This window comes from Oncorhynchus gorbuscha, linkage group LG03 (genome assembly GCF_021184085.1).
Source record: "Oncorhynchus gorbuscha isolate QuinsamMale2020 ecotype Even-year linkage group LG03, OgorEven_v1.0, whole genome shotgun sequence".
NCBI lineage: Eukaryota > Metazoa > Chordata > Actinopteri > Salmoniformes > Salmonidae > Oncorhynchus > Oncorhynchus gorbuscha.
The window spans coordinates 31,753,167-31,774,515 of NC_060175.1; the positions used below are offsets into that span (position 1 = coordinate 31,753,167).

The following is a 21,349-nucleotide window of genomic DNA, read 5'->3' on the forward strand; positions in this document are numbered from 1 at the left end:
ACTGAAGCCTCAACACCTCTTAGACTTACAAACAGATTAAAATAAACCATTGCACCCTTTGACCATCACGTTAAATTGATCACTTCTCTCCCATTGTGTGTATCTGCATTAGGGTCTGAACAATGCCGTGGCGCTGGACTTCGACTACAGACAACAGATGATCTACTGGACCGACGTGACCACTCAGGGCAGCATGATACGACGCATGCACATCAATGGCAGCAATGTGCAGGTCAGTTTGGGCCCATTACCTTTTTGACGTCTTAGAAATATACAACATTTGATTGGTACATTTGGTCGAAAGGAACTTAACCAGGACTTCTGATTGGCTCTTTGGAAGGTCCTTCACCGCACATCTCTCAGCAACCCTGATGGTCTAGCTGTTGATTGGGTGGGAGGGAACCTGTACTGGTGTGACAAGGGGCGGGACACCATTGAGGTGTCCAAGCTGACTGGGGCCTACCGGATGGTCCTGGTCAACACCGGTCTGAGGGAACCACGCGCTGTGGCGGTCGACGTACGAAGCGGGTATGAACATAAACATAACTACAAATAAGAAGCGGGAACTGGTTAAATTCCTTTAATATTTTCTCATTGATGAGCGCTGCTCAAATATTGACTGTAGAGTTTCAAATGTTGAGTATATAGGGTTGATTATTTTAGTACAAGAGAGAATGGCATTGATCCTCACTTTGCTGAACATTTAATGTGATATTATGACTACTCGCATGGGTGTTCTGAGTGGTTCTGAAGCCTCACACTGAGCTGTGTCCCTACCGGGTACCTATACTGGTCAGACTGGGGTGACAACCCCCACATAGGGAGGATAGGGATGGACGGCTCCAACAGGACTGTGATTGTAGAGGACAGGATCACCTGGCCCAACGGCCTCACTATGGACTTCATCAATGACCGCATCTACTGGGCCGATGCCAGAGAGGACTACATAGAGTTCGCCAGCCTGGACGGAACCAACAGACACACTGGTAACACACTCTGTCTCACACACAATATCATACACATCTTTTGATACATGTATTGATATTACAACACACACATTAAACAGAACTCACATACACCACACATTCTCATCAGTAAATACATCACTGTTGGCAGACTTGCTGCTTGTTTCTGACGTGTCTGTTTCTCTGTGTGTTTCCCCACCCTGCAGTGCTGCGCCAGGACATCCCCCACATCTTTGCCATGACTCTGTTTGAGGAGTACATCTACTGGACCGACTGGGAGACCAAGTCCATCAACAGGTGTCACAAGACCCAGGGCACCAACAAGACCATGCTGATCAGCACGCTCCACCGGCCCATGGACGTCCACATCTACCACCCTTACCGCCAGCCAGAGGGTATGAGTAAGTCTACTGTTACCGCCAGTCAGAGGGTATGAGTAAGTCTACTGTTACCGCCAGCCAGAGGGTATGAGTAAGTCTACTGTTACCTCCAGCCAGAGGGTATGAGTAAGTCTACTGTTACCTCCAGCCAGAGGGTATGAGTAAGTCTACTGTTACCGCCAGCCAGAGGGTATGAGTAAGTCTACTGTTACCGCCAGCCAGAGGGTATGAGTAAGTCTACTGTTACCTCCAGCCAGAGGGTATGAGTAAGTCTACTGTTACCTCCAGCCAGAGGGTATGAGTAAGTCTACTGTTACCGCCAGCCAGAGGGTATGAGTAAGTCTACTGTTACCGCCAGCCAGAGGGTATGAGTAAGTCGCTCTGGATAAGAGCGTCTGCTAAATGACTTAAATGTAAATGTAAGTCTACTGTTACCACCAGCAAGAGGGTATGAGTAAGTCTGCTGTTACCGCCACCTGAACACCTCGTCATGTATCGACGTGTGCTTGTACTCCCCTGACCTGGGCCTATTATGTGTGTGTGTGTGTGTGTGTGTGTGTGTGTGTGTGTGTGTGTGTGTGTGTGTTTGGTTAACCCATAGTGGCCAACCACCTGTGTCAGACAAACAACGGAGGATGCAGTAACCTGTGCCTGCTGTCGCCTGGTGGGGGATACAAGTGTGCCTGTCCCACTAACTTCTACCTGGCTAGTGATGGGAGGCAGTGTATGTCCAACTGCACCGCCAGCCAGGTGAGTTTAACCAACTTGTCTCTTAGCTGTGTGTTGTGCTCAGAAAGAATCTTTCCTCTCTTCCTCCACCGTCTCTTTCTTCCTCGGTCCCTCTTGCCTTTCCCATTCTCTATCCGTCTCTTCGCTTTTTTATTTTTTTTATTTCACCTTTATTTAACCAGGTAGGCTAGTTGAGAACAAGTTCTCATTTGCAACTGCGACCTGGCCAAGATAAAGCATAGCAGTGTGAACAGACAACACAGTTACACATAGAGTAAACAATTAACAAGTCAATAACACAGTAGAAAAAAAGGGGAGTCTATATACAATGTGTGCAAAAGGCATGAGGATGTAGGCGAATAATTACAATATTGCAGATTAACACTGGAGTGATACATGATCAGATGATCATGTACAGGTAGAGATATTGGTGTGCAAAAGAGCAGAAAATTAAATAAATAAAAACTGTGGGGATGAGGTATGTGAAAATGGGTGGGCTATTTACCAATAGATTATGTACAGCTGCAGCGATCGGTTAGCTGCTCAGATAGCTGATGTTTGAAGTTGGTGAGGGAGATGAAAGTCTCCAACTTCAGCGATTTTTGCAATTTGTTCGAAAGGCGACCGAATGAGGTGTTGGCTTTAGGGATGATCAGTGAGATACACCTGCTGGAGCGCGTGCTACGGATGGGTGTTGCCATCGTGACCAGTGAACTGAGATAAGGCGGAGCTTTACCTAGCATGGCCTTGTAGATGACCTGGAGCCAGTGGGTCTGGCGACGAATATGTAGCGAGGGCCAGCCGACTAGAGCATACAAGTCGCAGTGGTGGGTAGTATAAGGTGCTTTAGTGACAAAACGGATGGCACTGTGATAAACGGCATCCAGTTTGCTGAGTAGAGTGTTGGAAGCGATTTTGTAGATGACATCGCCGAAGTCGAGGATCGGTAGGATAGTCAGTTTTACTAGGGTAAGCTTGGCAGCGTGATTGAAGGAGGCTTTGTTGTGGAATAGAAAGCCGACTCTTGATTTGATTTTCGATTGGAGATGTTTGATATGGGTCTGGAAGGAGAGTTTGCAGTCTAGCCAGACACCTAGGTACTTATAGGTGTCCACATATTCAAGGTCAGAACCATCCAGTGTGGTGATGCTAGTTGGGCATGCGGGTGCAGGCAGCGATCGGTTGAAAAGCATGCATTTGGTTTTACTAGTGTTTAAGAGCAGTTGGAGGCCACGGAAGGAGTGTTGTATGGCATTGAAGCTCGTTTGGAGGTTAGATGGCACAGTGTCCAACGACGGGCTGAAAGTATATAGAAAGGTGTCGTCTGCGTAGAGGTGGATCAGGGAATAGCCCGCAGCAAGACCAACATCATTGATATATACAGAGAAAAGAGTCGGCCCGAGAATTGAACCCTGTGGCACCCCCATAGAGACTGCCAGAGGACCGGACAGCATGCCCTCCGATTTGACACACTGAACTCTGTCTGCAAAGTAATTGGTCAATGTCCTTCCAGGATACCCGGGCCAGGTCGATTAGAAAGGCCTGCTCACAGAAGTGTTTTAGGGAGTGTTTGACAGTGATGAGGAGTGGTCGTTTGACTGCGGCACCGTAGTGGATACAGGCAATGAGGCAGTGGTCGCTGAGATCCTGGTTGAAGACAGCGGAGGTGTATTTGGAGGGCCAGTTGGTCAGGATGACGTCTATGAGGGTGCCCTTGCTTACAAATCAAATCAAATCAAATCAAATTTATTTATATAGCCCTTCGTACATCAGCTGATATCTCAAAGTGCTGTACAGAAACCCAGCCTAAAACCCCAAACAGCAAACAATGCAGGTGTAAAAGCACGGTGGCTAGGAAAAACTCCCTAGAAAGGCCAAAACCTAGGAAGAAACCTAGAGAGGAACCGGGCTAACAGAGTTAGGGTTGTACCTGGTGGGTTCCTTGATGATTTGTGTGAGATTGAGGGCATCTAGCTTAGATTGTAGGACTGCCGGGGTGTTAAGCATATCCCAGTTTAGGTCACCTAACAGAACAAACTCTGAAGCTAGATGGGGGGGCAATCAATTCACAAACGGTGTCCAGGGCACAGCTGGGAGCTGAGGGGGGGTCGGTAGCAGGCGGCAACAGTGAGAGACTTATTTCTGGAGAGAGTAATTTTCAGAATTAGTAGTTCGAACTGTTTGGGTATGGACCTGGAAAGTATGACATTACTTTGCAGGATATCTCTGCAGTAGACTGCAACTCCTCCCCCTTTGGCAGTTCTATCTTGACGGAAGATGTTATAGTTTGGTATGGAAATCTCTGAATTTTTGGTGGCCTTCCTGAGCCAGGATTCAGACACGGCAAGGACATCAGGGTTAGCAGAGTGTGCTAAAGCAATGAGTAAAACAAACTTAGGGAGGAGGCTTCTGATGTTGACATGCATGAAACCAAGGCTTTTTCGATCACAGAAGTCAACAAATGAGGGTGCCTGGGGACATGCAGGGCCTGGGTTTACCTCCACATCACCCGCGGAACAGAGACAGAGTAGTATGAGGGTGCGGCTAAAGGCTATCAAAAGTGGTCACCTAGAGCGTTGGGGACAGAGAATAAGAGGAGCAGGTTTCTGGGCATGGTATAATATATTCACGGCATAATGTGCAGACAGGGGTATGGTGGGGTGCGGGTACGGTGGAGGTAAGCCCAGGCACTGGGTGATGATGAGAGAGGTTTTATCTCTGGACATGCTGGTTGTAAATGAGTGAGGTCACCGCATATGTGGGAGGTGGGACAAAGGAGGTATCAGGGGTATGAGGAGTGGGACTAGGGGCTCCATTGTGAACTAAAACAATGATAACTAATTGATAGAGGAATTTTAAATTCCCTTATGTTTTATTGCCAAAACCAATTAAATTCGCACTCATTTCTAATTCATGATAAGTTGTAAGTTTATCATTTGCATGAATTAGCAAGAGACCAGTCTTAAAAAACAAGTTCAGCATTTATTCTTGATGAGTACTGACCCAAAATACAAAGAACATTACATTTTAAAAGAAAGAAGACATAAAATGACGTCATCAGTTTCACACCCTCTCCCAGCATTACAATGGCGTAGTATTCGGTCCTGGAGATAGTTTCACTCCCCACATAAACTACATTCCAACCTGTCTAAAGGATATACTTCTCTCTGCTAATGGAATCCAACCAAAACATTCTTATCTGTTTGAAAACCTATCTTATCCCTCCTTCCTCAACTTTCCCAGGAGACACAGACACAATTAATTTCTGCTTACATTTTTAGTAACAGTACAATTAAGAACCCATACGTTTCAAATCATAACATAATAGTATTAGCATGAATGGTTCTAATCATTAAAGTATACATAATTGATCATCTAAACTATATTTTCCTCTATCACTAACCTGAGCAACAGTATACAAGGCATATTGACATTTGAGAGAGACATACAGCGAGGCATACAGTAATCCACCATCTCTTCCTCCACCATCTCTTTCTTCCTCGGTCCCTCTTGCTTTTCCCATTCTCGATCTGTCTCTTCTTCTCTCTTTCTCTGCAGTTTGTGTGTAAGAACGACAAGTGCATTCCGTTCTGGTGGAAGTGTGACACAGAGGATGATTGTGGGGACCGGTCAGACGAGCCTGCGGAATGCCGTGAGTGACAGACAGTCCTAGTCCATGAACACTAACTATCGTAGCTGCACTGTACTAAAATCCTGGTTGACTGATGTTGTATTGGTATCCCCTGTAGCTGAGTTCAAGTGCAGGCCCGGCCAGTTCCAGTGTGGTACAGGCATCTGTACTAACCCAGCCTACATCTGTGACGGAGACAACGACTGCCAGGACAACTCTGACGAGGCCAACTGTGACATCCACGTGTGTCTGCCCAGTCAGTTTAAGTGTAGCCACCCCAGCCGCTGTATCCCTGGGATCTTCCGCTGTAACGGCCAGGACAACTGTGGAGAGGGAGAGGACGAGAAAGAGTGTCGTGAGTAGACTGCCTTGACTATAGTATTGACTAGTATGAAGAGGTTAAAGAGAGGGAATATGTACAGGTGTTAAAGTTCTCCTTCACTGCAACGGATTTCCGTCATATGGATTCTGGAGAGGTTGTGTTCTCATTTTTAGGGGGTAGATCAGTTTTAATATTGCGGATTGTAGCTTCCATCAATGTAATTATCCCCCCATATATATTTTTTATGTATGTATGCTGACAGGGGTATAAATCGAGCACATAGCCATGCAATCTTGATAGACAAATATTGGCAGTAGAACGACCTTACTGAAGAGCTCAGTGACTGTCAACATGGCACTGTCGTAGGATGCAACCTTTCCAACAAGTCAGTTTGTGACATTTTTGCCCTGCTACAGCTGCCTCAGTCAATTGTAAGTGATGTTATTGTAAAGTGGAAACATCTAAGGAGCAACAATGGCTCAGCCACAAAGTTGTAGGCCACACAAGCTCACAGAATGGGATTGCTCTTGCTCTCACTAATGCTGTTGTGGTTGAATGGAAGCAAGTCCCCGCAGCAATGTTCAAACATCTAGTGGAAAGACTTCCCAGAAGAGTAGATGCTGTTATAGCAGCAAAGGGGGGTCCAACCCCATATTAAGCCCATGGTTTTGGAAGGAGATGTTTGACGAGCAGGTGTCAACATATGTTTGGTCATGTAGTGTTACTTTAACTGAGCTTCTCAGTCCTTCTTCAGAAAACGTATCATGGGGAGGACCCTGAGCGAGGGATTGGAATTGGTCAAACTCGCAATTTAATACATGTACAAAATGATATCCCTAAAAGCATGATGAATTCCCTCTTTCCCTAAAAGGATGATGACTTTCTTACATGAAAGGGGAGGTTAACTTGGCCCCAGACAATCCATCAGAGATCCACTTCAGGTTCAGTCATGGGGTTTGTTTTGCTTTAACCATGAATGAGGAGGACATCCAAGCTGTAGTGTACTGCACCAACTTCTAGTCTTTTTACATCAGGGTTTCGTGTTCGTTTCAAACTATATGTTCTACGCACATTGAAATTAAATGTATAATTATTTAAAATCTATGCTTACAAAGACTTGGAGACTAGGAGAAAAAGCCATGCATCATGTACGGATATTGGTAAGTGACTGTCTCTTCTCTTCTGTCCCCCGTAGCGGATGTGACGTGTGCTCCTAACCAGTTCCAGTGTGCCATCACCAAGCGCTGTATCCCTCGTGTCTGGGTGTGTGACAGGGACAATGACTGTGTGGATGGATCTGATGAGCCTGCCAACTGCAGTAAGGACCCAGTCTACTGTGACATCTAACATCACTCTTTTTCTCCCTTCTCCTTGATTCCTCTTCCTTATTTATTTTTATACCAGGTGAATTTGAGTACTATTTAAGAAGGTCCGGTCATGAAAATGTGGCAAAGGTCCGGATGGACTTACTGTTGAGAGTTAGAATAGTACAATACACTAGGTGCAATTTAGAAATTTGGTTGTGCAGTTTTTCTCTTATATCAGTCACTCAATTAGCCCTTGCCAGCTATATATATCTTTTTTAGTAGTAAATTAGTCTAGCAAGCTATCTAAACTTGTAGTTTACGGTTGAATCAGATATCTTATTAAAATATACAATCAGTTCTTTCCACACTATGGAAAAATATGTACAATTGCAGGAAATTTGTTGTAAATTTGCAACATCTTCTCTACAGTTTTTGACCACTGTCCCTCCCTCTTTCTACCTCCCTGATTTTATTCTATGATATCTAACACCCCCCCGATATCTCTCGCTCCCCCTCGCTCCCCAGCCCAGATGACATGTGGCGTGGATGAGTTCCGCTGTAAGGACTCTGGTCGCTGCATCCCGGCCCGATGGAAGTGTGACGGAGAGGATGACTGTGGAGACGGATCAGACGAACCCAAGGAGGAGTGTGGTGAGGGATGGGGTAGAGACAAAAAGACGCAGGAGTGATGGGGGGGGGGGGACCGAAAGGAATGGAGAGATTCCCAAGCATCTTTTGTGTTCTGTGTTTTACATAATTGTCTATTATTACAATATCTGCTATAATTCCTCCCTACTCTGACGGTGTTTGTTGTGTCCTCAGAAGAGAGGACGTGTGAGCCGTACCAGTTCCGCTGTAAGAACAACCGTTGTGTCCCTGGTCGATGGCAGTGTGACTATGACAACGACTGTGGAGACCACTCTGATGAGGACAAATGTGGTAGGTCCCATCTATCCTGCCTTTAGGCTCCCCTTCATGTATTTGAGGCCAGGACTATCGCTAGTGTTCCTGCCTCATGTCCCTTATCATTGTGGGTAGATAAGAGCTACAGAATATGTGTATAGTACATCTGCCTTCATCTGGACAGACCTTCTTTCACTGAATGGTTTCAGCCACATAGGTTCCCATTAACAGATCATTTAATAGTTTGTAAAGGATAAATAGTTGATTGTGTATGTGTGCTCTCTCAACTGCACGGTCAAGATTTGCTTTGATTTACTTTGTGACCATTAGCACACCTCATCTCATGTTTATTCTGCATTTCACACTGGCCTGTTGACGTGGGTTAGCGGTAGGTCTCTTCACTATCAGCAAGAACACCCCAAAACCCCCAACCTTCCTACAGTAACTATCCCTCCTATACCCATCAGCAAAAATAGATATACAAAACATTTAAAAAGTAACTATCCTCCCTGCCTCGTATCTTAAAGAGTGGACTTACTCTATCCAGATTCCAAGATCCTGTCCAATCCTACTAGCCTTCTAGACCCCTGCTGTACCATGTGACCCATTGTACTCCCATCCCCATTCCTCAATCCTACTAGCCTTCTAGACCCCTGCTGTACCATGTGACCCATTGTACTCCCATTCCCCAATCCTTCACTTGTCCCTTTACCAGTCTTTTCCCCATTACATTTACATTACATTTAAGTCATTTAGCAGACGCTCTTATCCAGAGCGACTTACAAATTGGTGCATTCACCTTATGACATCCAGTGGTTTACAATAGTGCATCTAAATCTTTTAAGGGGGGGGGTGAGAGGGAATACTTATCCTATCCTAGGTATTCCTTAAAGAGGTGGGGTTTCAGGTGTCTCCGGAAGGTGGTGATTGACTCCGCTGTCCTGGCGTCGTGAGGGAGTTTGTTCCACCATTGGGGGGCCAGAGCAGCGAACAGTTTTGACTGGGCTGAGCGGGAGCTGTACTTCCTCAGTGGTAGGGAGGCGAGCAGGCCAGAGGTGGATGAACGCAGTGCCCTTGTTTGGGTGTAGGGCCTGATCAGAGCCTGGAGGTACTGAGGTGCCGTTCCCCTCACAGATCCGTAGGCAAGCACCATGGTCTTGTAGCGGATGCGAGCTTCAACTGGAAGCCAGTGGAGAGAACGGAGGAGCGGGGTGACGTGAGAGAACTTGGGAAGGTTGAACACCAGACGGGCTGCGGCGTTCTGGATGAGTTGAAGGGGTTTAATGGCACAGGCAGGGAGCCCAGCCAACAGCGAGTTGCAGTAATCCAGACGGGAGATGACAAGTGCCTGGATTAGGACCTGCGCCGCTTCCTGTGTGAGGCAGGGTCGTACTCTGCGGATGTTGTAGAGCATGAACCTACAGGAACGGGCCACCGCCTTGATGTTGGTTGAGAACGACAGGGTGTTGTCCAGGATCACACCAAGGTTCTTAGCGCTCTGGGAGGAGGACACAATGGAGTTGTCAACCGTGATGGCGAGATCATGGAACGGGCAGTCCTTCCCCGGGAGGAAGAGCAGCTCCGTCTTGCCGAGGTTCAGCTTGAGGTGGTGATCCCTCATCCACACTGATATGTCTGCCAGACATGCAGAGATGCGATTCGCCACCTGGTCATCAGAAGGGGGAAAGGAGAAGATTAGTTGTGTGTCGTCTGCATAGCAATGATAGGAGAGACCATGTGAGGTTATGACAGAGCCAAGTGACTTGGTGTATAGCGAGAATAGGAGAGGGCCTAGAACAGAGCCCTGGGGGACACCAGTGGTGAGAGCGCGTGGTGAGGAGACAGATTCTCGCCACGCCACCTGGTAGGAGCGACCTGTCAGGTAGGACGCAATCCAAGCGTGGGCCGCGCCGGAGATGCCCAACTCTGAGAGGGTGGAGAGGAGGATCTGATGGTTCACAGTATCGAAGGCAGCCGATAGATCTAGAAGGATGAGAGCAGAGGAGAGAGAGTTAGCTTTAGCAGTGCGGAGCGCCTCCGTGATACAGAGGAGAGCAGTCTCAGTTGAATGACTAGTCTTGAAACCTGACTGATTTGGATCAAGAAGGTCATTCAGAGAGAGATAGCGGGAGAGCTGGCCAAGGACGGCACGTTCAAGAGTTTTGGAGAGAAAAGAAAGAAGGGATACTGGTCTGTAATTGTTGACATCGTTACAGCCATTTACCCTCATGACTTTCTGTGATATGTCTGTGTCTGGAAGTTCTTATTCTTTCCCACAACCCTTCATCTCCCCTCCTCCCCCTCTCCTCACATCTCCTCTCTCCCTCCAGTGCCGAGGCAGTGTTCAGAGAGTGAGTTTTCCTGTACAAACGGTCGCTGCATCGCCGGGAGGTGGACGTGTGATGGAGACCATGACTGTGCTGATGGATCAGACGAGGTACAGTGACACAAACCATTATTGAAAATAGTGTAAAATTACACACATCAAATGAATGGAAAGGGAAAAGTCCCTCACTGCTCCATGCCCTCTTGTTAAAGCTTAGTGATGTGAATAATCACTGCCATCCTACAAGTCCTAGCTCATTGTCACAATGAATGGACTATAGAGGTTTGTTCCTTTACACATGAATGGCATTGTTATTAGAGTAACATATTAAGGGAAAGGGGCAAACCTAGTCAGTTGCACAACTGACTGCATTCAACCAAAATGAGTCCTCTGCATTTAACCATAACTCTTCTGAATCAGAGTGATATGATGATAATAATAATAATGTCCTGTTGCAGAACGGCTGTGATGTGAAGTGTGACAGTGATCAGTTCCAGTGTAAGAACAGTCACTGTATCCCCAACCGCTGGTGCTGTGACGCAGACCCTGACTGTATGGACGGCAGTGACGAGGAGAAGTGTGACATCGGAGGTGAGTTTCACACACAAACACTTACACTGGAGAATTATCACTGAATTATTGTCCATCCATACAGTCCGGGGTGGCAGGGTAGCCTAGTGGTTATAGCATTGGACTAGTAATCGAAAGGTTGCAAGTTCAAATCCCAGAGCTGACAAGGTACGAATATGTTGTTCTGCCCCTGAACAGGCAGTTAGCCCACTGTTCCTAGGCCGTCATTGAAAATAAGAATGTGTTCTTATTAACTGACCTGCCTAGTAAAATAAAAAAATACAAAATTGTAATGTTTGTTTGTGTCAGTTAATCCTATAAAAGGGAATGGTTGCTAACTGGAGATTTTACATGAAAATACAACATTCATTCATTATACACAAACATTATTGTACTGTACTTATGATGTTCATTAAGTACAAGATGTGGGTATGTACTTCATAGAGAAAAGTAACTCTCTCTCTTTTGTCTCAGTGGGTAGACACTGCCCCCTGGATGGATTCCAGTGTAACAACACTCTGTGTAAACCCCTGGCCTGGAAGTGTGACGGAGAAGACGACTGTGGAGACAACTCTGATGAGAACCCAGATGATTGCAGTGAGCCCACCATTACCCCTGACATCAATAACAGAACATGGTCCCTGAGGATCTTTCAACTCCTACCTAACACCTGTCATCTCTGCTCTCCGCCTCTAACTCGCTTTCTATCCCTCAGCGAAATTCCAGTGCCCTCCCACAAGGCAGTTCCGCTGCCACAACGACCGTGTCTGCCTGCCATTAGCCAGGCGCTGTGACAGTGTTGACAACTGCGGGGACAACAGTGATGAGATCAACTGCCGTGAGTTTGTTTCTAGTGGTAGAGAGTTGTGGAGTTGACTGGATGGTTATGGACTTAACAATGTCCCCTGTACCTCCAGAGACTCGTCCTACCACGCCAGTCTGTCAGAAGGAGGAGTTCCAGTGCTCCAACGGCCGCTGCATCAGCTCCAACCTGCGCTGTGACTACTTCAACAACTGTGAGGACTACGGCTCTGACGAGATCGGCTGCAACAAGAAAGGTGTGTGTCATCTCAGCATGCAAGAGAAGTGTGCGTGTGGTGTCGGTCCTGTCTGTCTCTCTGTCTCTGTGTGTACATGCAATTGTCTGTAAGTTTAACTCTTTATCCTGTCTCGTCCTATTCAGTCTCTGCCCTGAATGACTGCCGCAGTAACAGGACAGTGTGTGGCGATGGTGATGAGGCCCATTGTGTGGTGAACGGCTCTGAGGCCTTCTGCGCCTGCAAACTTGGCTTCCAGACCACAGGCAACAACAGATGTGAAGGTACATTGTAGCACCACAGCACTGGTCCAAATACACTCTGTTACTGTTATGACTAAACGTCTGGTGTAGTCTAGTGATCTGTAACCTGAATTATTATGCTGGGTGTTTGTTCTCAGATAAGAATGAGTGTAAGCAGTTTGGAGTGTGTTCCCACACCTGCAACAACACCAAGGGCTCCCACAAGTGCAGCTGCCACAAGTACTTCACCAGGATCAACGACAGCTGCAAGGCTGACAGTGAGTACTGCTCGGATCAGTAATACCAGTGAATCAGTTAGTCACTGCTTCTCTGTCTTTAGAAACCTCTCTGAATTTGTCTGTTTGAAGCCTGTGTCAGGATGTGTGGTTATATAGTCTAAAGTGTGTGTGTGTGTGTGTGTGTGTGTGTGTGTGTGTGTGTGTGTGTGTGTGTGTGTGTGTGTGTGTGTGTGTGTGTGTGCGCGAAGTAGCTTTTAACGACACAAGAAAATTGTATTGTTGGATTCTAGCTTGAAATATACTTATTCATGTTACCAGACTAGAACGTATTTATGTTTAAGAAATGTATATGTTGGGTCAATGAAGGGTTGATAGTAAATGTGTGTATGTAAAGGTACTGAGTGAGACAAAGGGAAGTGCAGAAAGTTCATATCCTGATCCTAAGGAGGGAGGCAAAGGGCAACGGTTTAGTTAGTCTTTAAGGCAGGCCAGCTGCGGAACTGGGCTCGAGGTGAAGTGAACAGATGAAGTGAGAGGAAACCTCTGGGATAGAGGGGCCCACTACAACGGCTGTTTGACCGAGGTGGTGAAGAAACTTGGTTTGAGATTTTTCTAGTCGTCCCATTTTGAGTTTTTAGTCTGTTTCGAACCTAACAGTGAGTCTTAACTATAAGTCATGTCCTAGCTCAGCCTGTGATCTCACTTCCTGTGTCCTCCCAGACCTGAGACAGGTGCTCTACATCGCAGACGACAATGAGATCCGCAGTCTGGACCCCGGCATACCCAACTGGCGCTACGAGCAGGCTTTCCAGGGCGATGCCAACGTGCGCATTGACGCCATGGACCTGCACATCAAGACCAACCGCTTCTACTGGACCAACTGGCACACGGGCAGAATCTCCTCCTACGAGCTGCCATCCTCATCCTCCTCACCTAACAGCAACTGCCGCCAGAGTGACTCCAGAGTCACCAACCTGGAGGTGTGTGTGTGTGTGTGTGTGTGTGTGTGTGTGTGTGTGTGTGTGTGTGTGTGTGTGTGTGTGTGTGTGTGTGTGTGTGTGTGTGTGTGTGTGTGTGTGTGTGTGTGTGTGTGTGTGTGTGCGTGTGCGTGCGTGCGTGCGTGCGTGCGTGCGTGCGTGCGTGCGTGCGCAGCTCAGATATCAGTTGTAGCCGAGCTGGGTTTTTAAAAGTAAGTGTGTGTGCATCTGTATCCCTGTGTCTGTCTGACTGCTTGTGTGCCATGCCCTGTGTCACACAATGATTTAACTCCCCATTCTCCCCCTCTCCTTGTGTTCAGATCCCCGGTCTGAAGATGCCCCGTGGCATCGCCGTGGACTGGGTGGCAGGGAACATCTACTGGACAGACTCTGGCCGGGATGTGATCGAGGTGGCCCAGATATCAGGCCAACACCGCAAGACCCTTGTATCCGGCATGATCGATGAGCCCTATGCCATCGTAGTGGACCCCCAAAGAGGGTGAGTCTGCCTTGGGAGGGGCGGACAGTGGGGGTGGGAGAGCAGTCTGGAGTGTGGAAATAGATGGATCTGGAAGAGAATTCCTGAGTACTGAAACACATCCTTATTTTGATGCTGTATTTAAATGATAATTCAAGATGGAAAGAGTTTTACAGTGACAAATCAATTGTACATAAAGTAGATTTAACCGGTTGTTGACCCTGTGTACCCGTAAGGACCATGTACTGGGCTGACTGGGGAAACCACCCTAAGATTGAGACTGCTGCCATGGACGGAACCATGAGAGAGACACTGGTACAGGACAACATCCAGTGGCCAACAGGTAACAAGCATGTGCGAGCACACACAGACCATGCACACACACGCACACAAATACACACACATTTTACAGGCTGATCGACAGCTCCATCCTTCCACAAATTAGTTGATGTGTTGTATTGAGCTTTGTTTCCCTCAATAGGCTTAGCCTCAACTGACATGTCTCAATGACTGCTCTCACTCTCCCTGTCTCTCCCTGCTCCCTCCCTTTCTCTCTCCCAACACCCTCCCTTTCTCTCTCCCAACACCCTCCCTTTCTCTCTCCCAACACCCTCCCTTTCTCTCTCCCAACACCCTCCCGTTCTCTCTCCCAACTCCCTCCCGTTCTCTCTCCCAACACCCTCCCGTTCTCTCTCCCAACACCCTCCCGTTCTCTCTCCCAACACCCTCCCGTTCTCTCTCCCAACACCCTCCCGTTCTCTCTCCCAACACCCTCCCGTTCTCTCTCCCAACTCCCTCCCGTTCTCTCTCCCAACTCCCTCCCGTTCTCTCTCCCAACTCCCTCCCGTTCTCTCTCCCAACTCCCTCCCGTTCTCTCTCCCAACTCCCTCCCGTTCTCTCTCCCAACTCCCTCCCGTTCTCTCTCCCAACTCCCTCCCGTTCTCTCTCCCAACTCCCTCCCGTTCTCTCTCTCAACTCCCCCCCTCTCTCTCCAGGCCTGGCGGTGGATTACTTCAACGAGCGTCTATACTGGGCCGATGCTAAGCTGTCAGTGATAGGCAGTGTGAGGTTGAATGGCAGTGACCCGGTGGTGGCTGTGACCAGCATAAAGAACAGTTGAGTGACCTGCTCTGGTCTGGGTCTGAAGACCTGGCCTGACATGGCTAAGTCACAGAATCATGTTCTGGTTTTAGATAAGTGGGCCCATTTGTGGATGTGAAGTCTTCTCCTGGCATCAGAACAATAAAAAATGCAGATATCCTCAGCAAGTGAAAAATTTTAGCATAGCCTATAGTGTATCTAAGTGGTATAGAGTTGGTCTGAGCTGTGGTGTTTTCTGTCTTGTTTGTTCCAGAGCTCCACCACCCATTCAGTATTGACGTGTTTGAGGACTACATCTATGGCGTCACCTACATCAACAACTTTGTGTTCCGGGTCAACAAATATGGCAAAGGCCTCATGGAGAACCTGACCACAGGAATGAACCACGCCACAGACATTGTGCTTTACCACCGCAACAAACAGCCAGAGAGTGAGTGGACATCGCCGGCCAAACTGGACATGATGCATGCATATTCTTCACTAACAAATACATATACTGTAGATGCATACTGGTGCATTGACTTTCACAGTCCCTTTATACTGCTAGTAGACTTTAATATCCAACTGCTCTCTCAATGTAACTGACTGGCTTGCAAGGATCTCAAGTTCGACTCAGGTGTTTGGTGAATGGTCTCAGATACAGATGATGGATAGTCTTAGACCAGTATCACTGTATCACTTGGTTAATGTGTGTGGCCTCTGTCTGTCAGTGACCAACCCATGTGACAGGAAGAAGTGTGAGTGGTTGTGTCTGCTGAGCCCCAGTGGTCCAGTCTGTACCTGTCCAAACGGACACACTCTGGACAACGGCACCTGTGTGGAGCTCTCTACTCCTACACTCTCCCCTATTTGTGAGTATACACTAACACCCTTAGACCTAAACTGTTATATTCAACATGTATTGCATTGTCTGAGTACACACACTCATACATCCACACTCATCATGCCTATAATTATACACACACTCACCCCCATCTCTCCTCTCCTCCCCCAGCTCCTCCCAGTGGTACATGTAATGTTCAGTGTCTGAACGAAGGTAGTTGTTTCCTCAACGCCAGGAAGCAGCCCAAGTGTCGCTGCCAGCCCAACTTCGGAGGAGACAAGTGTGAGGTGGACCAGTGCAGGGACTACTGCCAGAACAGAGGCACCTGTACAGCCTCTCCTACAGGTAGTACACTATATACAGTATATATACACAGTGCACACAGAAAGTATTCAGACCCCTTGACTTTTTCCAAAATTTTATACGTTACGACCTTATTCTCAAATGCATTTTTTTCTTCATCAATCTACACACAATACCTCATAATGACAAAGTGAAAACAGGATTTTTAAAAATAAAAAGATACCTTATTTACATAAGTATTCAGACCCCTTGCTATGCGACTCAAAATTGAGCTCGGTGCATCCTTTTTCCATTGATCATCCTTGAGATGTTTCTACTTGATTGGAGTCCACCTGGGGTAAATTAAATTGATTGGATATTATTTGGAAAGGCACACACCTGTCTATAAAAGGTCCCACGGTTGACAGTGCATGTCAGAGCAAAAACCAAGCCTAGAGGTCAAAGGAATTGTCCGTAGAGCTCAGAGACAGGATTGTGTCAAGGCACAGATCTGGGAAAGGGTACCAAAACATTTCTGCAGCATTGAAGGACCCCAAGAACACAGTGGCCTCCATCATTCTTAAATGGAAGAGGTTTGGAACAACAAGACTCTTCCCAGAACTGGCCGCCTGACCAAACTGAGCAATGACAGCCTGCTTGGAGTTTGCCAAAAGGCACCTAAAAGACTATGGGAAACAAGATTTTCTGGTCTGATGAAACCAAGATTGAACTCTTTGGCCTGAATGCCAATCGTCACGTCTGGAGGAAACCTGGCACCATCCCTACGGTGAATAATGGTGGTGGCAGCATCATGCTGTGGGGAAGTTTTTTAGCAGCAGGGACTGGGAGGCTAGTCAGGATCGAGGGAAAGATGAACGGAGTAAAGTACAGAGAGCTCTTTGATGAAAATCTGCTCCAGAGTACTCAGGACCTCGGACTGGGGCGAAGGTTCCCCTTCCAACAAGACAATGACCCTAAGCACACAGCCAAGAAAACGCAGGAGTGGCTTCTGGACAAGTCTCTGAATGTCCTTGAGTGGCCCAGCCAGAGCCCAGACTTGAACCCGATCTAACATCTCTGGAGAGACCTGTGGTCCTTCTGTAGCTCAGTTGGTAGAGCATGGCGCTTGTAACGCCAGGGTAGTGGGTTCGATCCCCGGGACCACCCATACGTAGAATGTATGCACACATGACTGTAAGTCGCTTTGGATAAAAGCGTCTGCTAAATGGCATATATATATATATATATATATATATATATATATATAGACCTGAAAATAGCTGTGCAGTGCCGCTCCTCATCCAACCTGACAGAGCTTGAGAGGATCTGCAGAAGAATGGGAGAAACTCCCCAAATACAGCTGTGCCAAGCTTGTGGTGTCATACCCAAGAAGACTCGATTGTAATTGCTTCAACAAAGTACTGAGTAAAGGGTCTGAATACTTATGTAGATGTGATATTTCTGTTTTTCTTTATTTTATACATTTGCAAAAAAAATCTAAAAACCTGTTTTTGCTTTGTCATATTGGGTATTGTGTGTAGATTGAGGGGCAATTTTTTTTTAAAATAACGTTGGAACGTAACAAAATGTGGAAAAAGTAAAGGGTTCTGAATACTTTCAGATGCACCGTATATGTCACTTAGCAGATTATTTTTTCCATAGCGACTTACAGTAACATGTGCATACATTTTAAGTATAGCTAGTCCTGGAGATCAAACCCACTGTCCTGGCGTTGCAAGCATCATGTTCTACCAACTGAGCTACGGAAAACCCCTACCCTGACAGGAGGCTGTTTGAGTTAGAATAGAACATTAAGCCAGGAACAGTGAGACGTATAGAATAATAATACAACTAGGCAGCCGTGTATTGAGTCAACGACTTTACCCTCAATGAGCAGTCCTGACGTTAGTTTGATGTTAGAGGCCAAGTCTCCCGAATTTCTCTCTCCTCTTCCTCTCTCATCCTGTCCATCTCGGTCTGACCATCTGTCACTCCCTCCCCAGGCTCCCTTACGTGTCGCTGTCTGACAGGGTTCACTGGTCCCAACTGTAACCTACACACCTGTAAGAACTACTGTCAAAATGGAGGGAACTGCACGGTCAGCGCTGGCAACCAGCCCACCTGCCGCTGCCCTGCTGACTTCCTGGGGGACCAGTGCCAGTACCGTGAGTCTGTCAGATCAAATTGTATTTGTCACATGCGCCGAATACAACTGGTGTAGACGTTTCAGTGAAATGAAATGAAATGCTTACTTACAAGCCCTTAACCAACAATGCAGTTTTAAGAAAAATACCCACCAAAAGTTTAGAAAGAAAAGTAACATAATTAAAGAGCAGCAGTAAAATAACAACAGGTTATATACAGGGGGTACTGGTACAGAGTCAATGAGCAGGGCCACCGGTTAGTCGAGGTAATTGAGGTAATATGTAGAGTTATTAAAGTGACTGTGCATAGATAATAACAGAGAGTAGCAGTGGTGTAAAAGAGGGGGGCAATGCAAATAGTCTGGGTAGCCATTTGATTAGATGTTATTGTCGTTCTTTTTAACGTAACGTAACCCCTCCCCCCCTTAAAATATTTAGATACACTATTGTAAAGTGGCTGTTCCACTGGATGTCATAAGGTGAATACACCAATTTGTAAGTCGCTCTGGATAAGAGCGTCTGCTAAATGACTTAAATGTAAATGTAATGTTCAGGAGTTTTGGGGGTAGAAGCCTTTTGGACCTAGACTTGGCGCTCCGGTACCACTTGCCGTGCGATAGCAGAGGGAACAGTCTATGCCTAGGGTCGCTGGAGTCTGACAATTTTTTGGGCCTTCCTCTGACACTGCCTGGTATAGAGGTACTGGATGGCAGGAAGCTTGATCCCAGTGATGTACTGGGCCGTACGCACTACCCTCTGTAGTGCCTTGCGGTTGGAGGCAGAGCAGTTGCCATACCAGGCAGTGATGCAACCCGTCAGGATGCTCTCGATGGTGCAGCTGTAGAACCTTTTGAGGATCTGAGGACCCATGCCAAATCTTTTCAGTCTCCTGAGGGGGAATAGGTTTTGTCGTGCCCTCTTCATGACTGTCTTGGTTGGACCATGTTAGTTTGTTGGTGATGTGGACGCCAAGGAACTTAAAGCTCTCAATCTAATCCACTACAGTCCCGTCGATGAGAAAGGTAGGTGTGCTCGGTCCTCCTTTTCTTGTAGTCCACAATAATCTCCTTTATCTTGATCACGTTGAGGGAGAGGTTGTTGTCCTTGCACGGTCATGTCTCTGACCTCCCTATAGGCTGTCTCGTCATTGTCAGTGATCAGGCCTACCACTGTTGTGTCATCGGAAAACTTCATGATGGTGTTGGAGTCGTGCATGGCCTTCATGGGTGAACAGGGAGTACAGGAGGGGACTAAGCACGCACCCCTGAGGGGCCCCTGTGTTGAGGATCAGCTGTCTCGCTGTCTGTCTCACTGTCTTATATTTTTTATTGAATATTGTCTTGCGCTGTTCTTGTCTAACTGTTAGCATTTAGATTTTTAATAAAATAATATACAGTTACACCTGATGGCATCAAACGTTACATTTTAAAAACAGTTATTTTCAAACACTATTAGATTTGCGGTGACGTGGGGTTCAAGAAAATACCCTCCATCTGGCTAGAAACTCATAGCAGGTTTTGATAATAAAAATGTCTTTGTTTTAAAGGACCTCTCAGAGGAAGTTGCCATCACTATTTCAACTTAATTCCTGTCCTAGTGTGGAATTGCTGTTTGGTTCCACCCTCCGAACATCGACGTCTGGCTCCTTAAATATTGATTCATCAGGCGTGTGCACAGCCCATACCATCATATTCCACGAATTGTAAACACACTAAAAAGTCAGGGTAGCTTTGCTAATCGCTAACTTACAAAGCACAGCTAGCTTGGATAAGGCAAAGGACCATCCATTCAATTCAAAGGGCTTTATTGGCATCGGAAACACAAGTTTACATTGCCAAAACAAGTTTAAATAGACAATAAATAAATAAATAAATAAATTCACAGACGATGCAGGAATAAAATCAAAAAATGCCCGTGCTACAGACCTCTGTCTATATTGGTCCGCTAATACAGGACTAGTAAAGGATCAGTCCTTACTTTTGTGAAAATGGTTTAACTAAATGTATTTCTGAGTGTTTACCATCATTTGTAACCTGAGTCCGATAATTCTGTTCAAAACAGTTAATCTGATCATACTTATATTAAAATCCTTGCTTGATTGGTTTTCTAGTTTCTTGAAATACTTTGCAAATGCAACTTATTTCTATGTTAATAAAACTGAAATGGCCTATTCATTCCTTTTACTCTACAGGAACAAACCTGTAGGCAAAAAGTGGTTGGTTTCTATGTTATTTGATCAAGAAAAATATTAGATTTGATGTGGATGTTTTGGGTCTTTGCCCATAACGTTGCACTTTTTGATGTAAATGTTTCAGAACAGGGTTTTGTTCTTTGTGGATTCCATTAGAATGAAGATCACAGAGAAAGGGACAGGGCAACAACTCTTACAAATCCAATGACTGAATCCTGCAAGATACTCTTTAATTATACAACTACCTTTTCTTGCCAAAGCGGAGATGCTAGGAAAGGGACAGTGATACTTTGGTGAAAAATATGATATATATGTTTATGCAGGTTTTTAGAAATGTTAGCTCAATTTCGAAGATAAAAATAAACGGAAATATCAAATTTACATAAGTATTCAAACCCTTTACTCAGTACTTGGTTGAAGCACCTTTGGCAGCGATTACAGCCTCGAGTCTTCTTGGGCATGACACTACAAGCTTGCCAAACCTGTATTTGAGGAGTTTCTCCCATTCTTTCTCCCAAGATCCTCTCAAGCTCTATCAGGTTGGATGGGGAGCAATGCTGCACAGCTATTTTCAGGTCTCTCCAGAGATGTTAGATCGGGTTCAAGTCTGCGCTGTGGCTGGACCACTCAAAGACTTGTCCCTAGCCACTCCTACGTTGTCTTGGCTGTGTGCTTAGGGTCGTTGTCCTGTTGGAAGGTGAA

At 46.3% G+C, this 21,349-nt stretch overlaps 1 pseudogene; it reads left to right on the forward strand.

The window, feature by feature from the left end:
• Positions 1–21,349, forward strand: part of LOC124016866 — a 184,846-nt pseudogene that overhangs the window by 153,697 nt on the left and 9,800 nt on the right.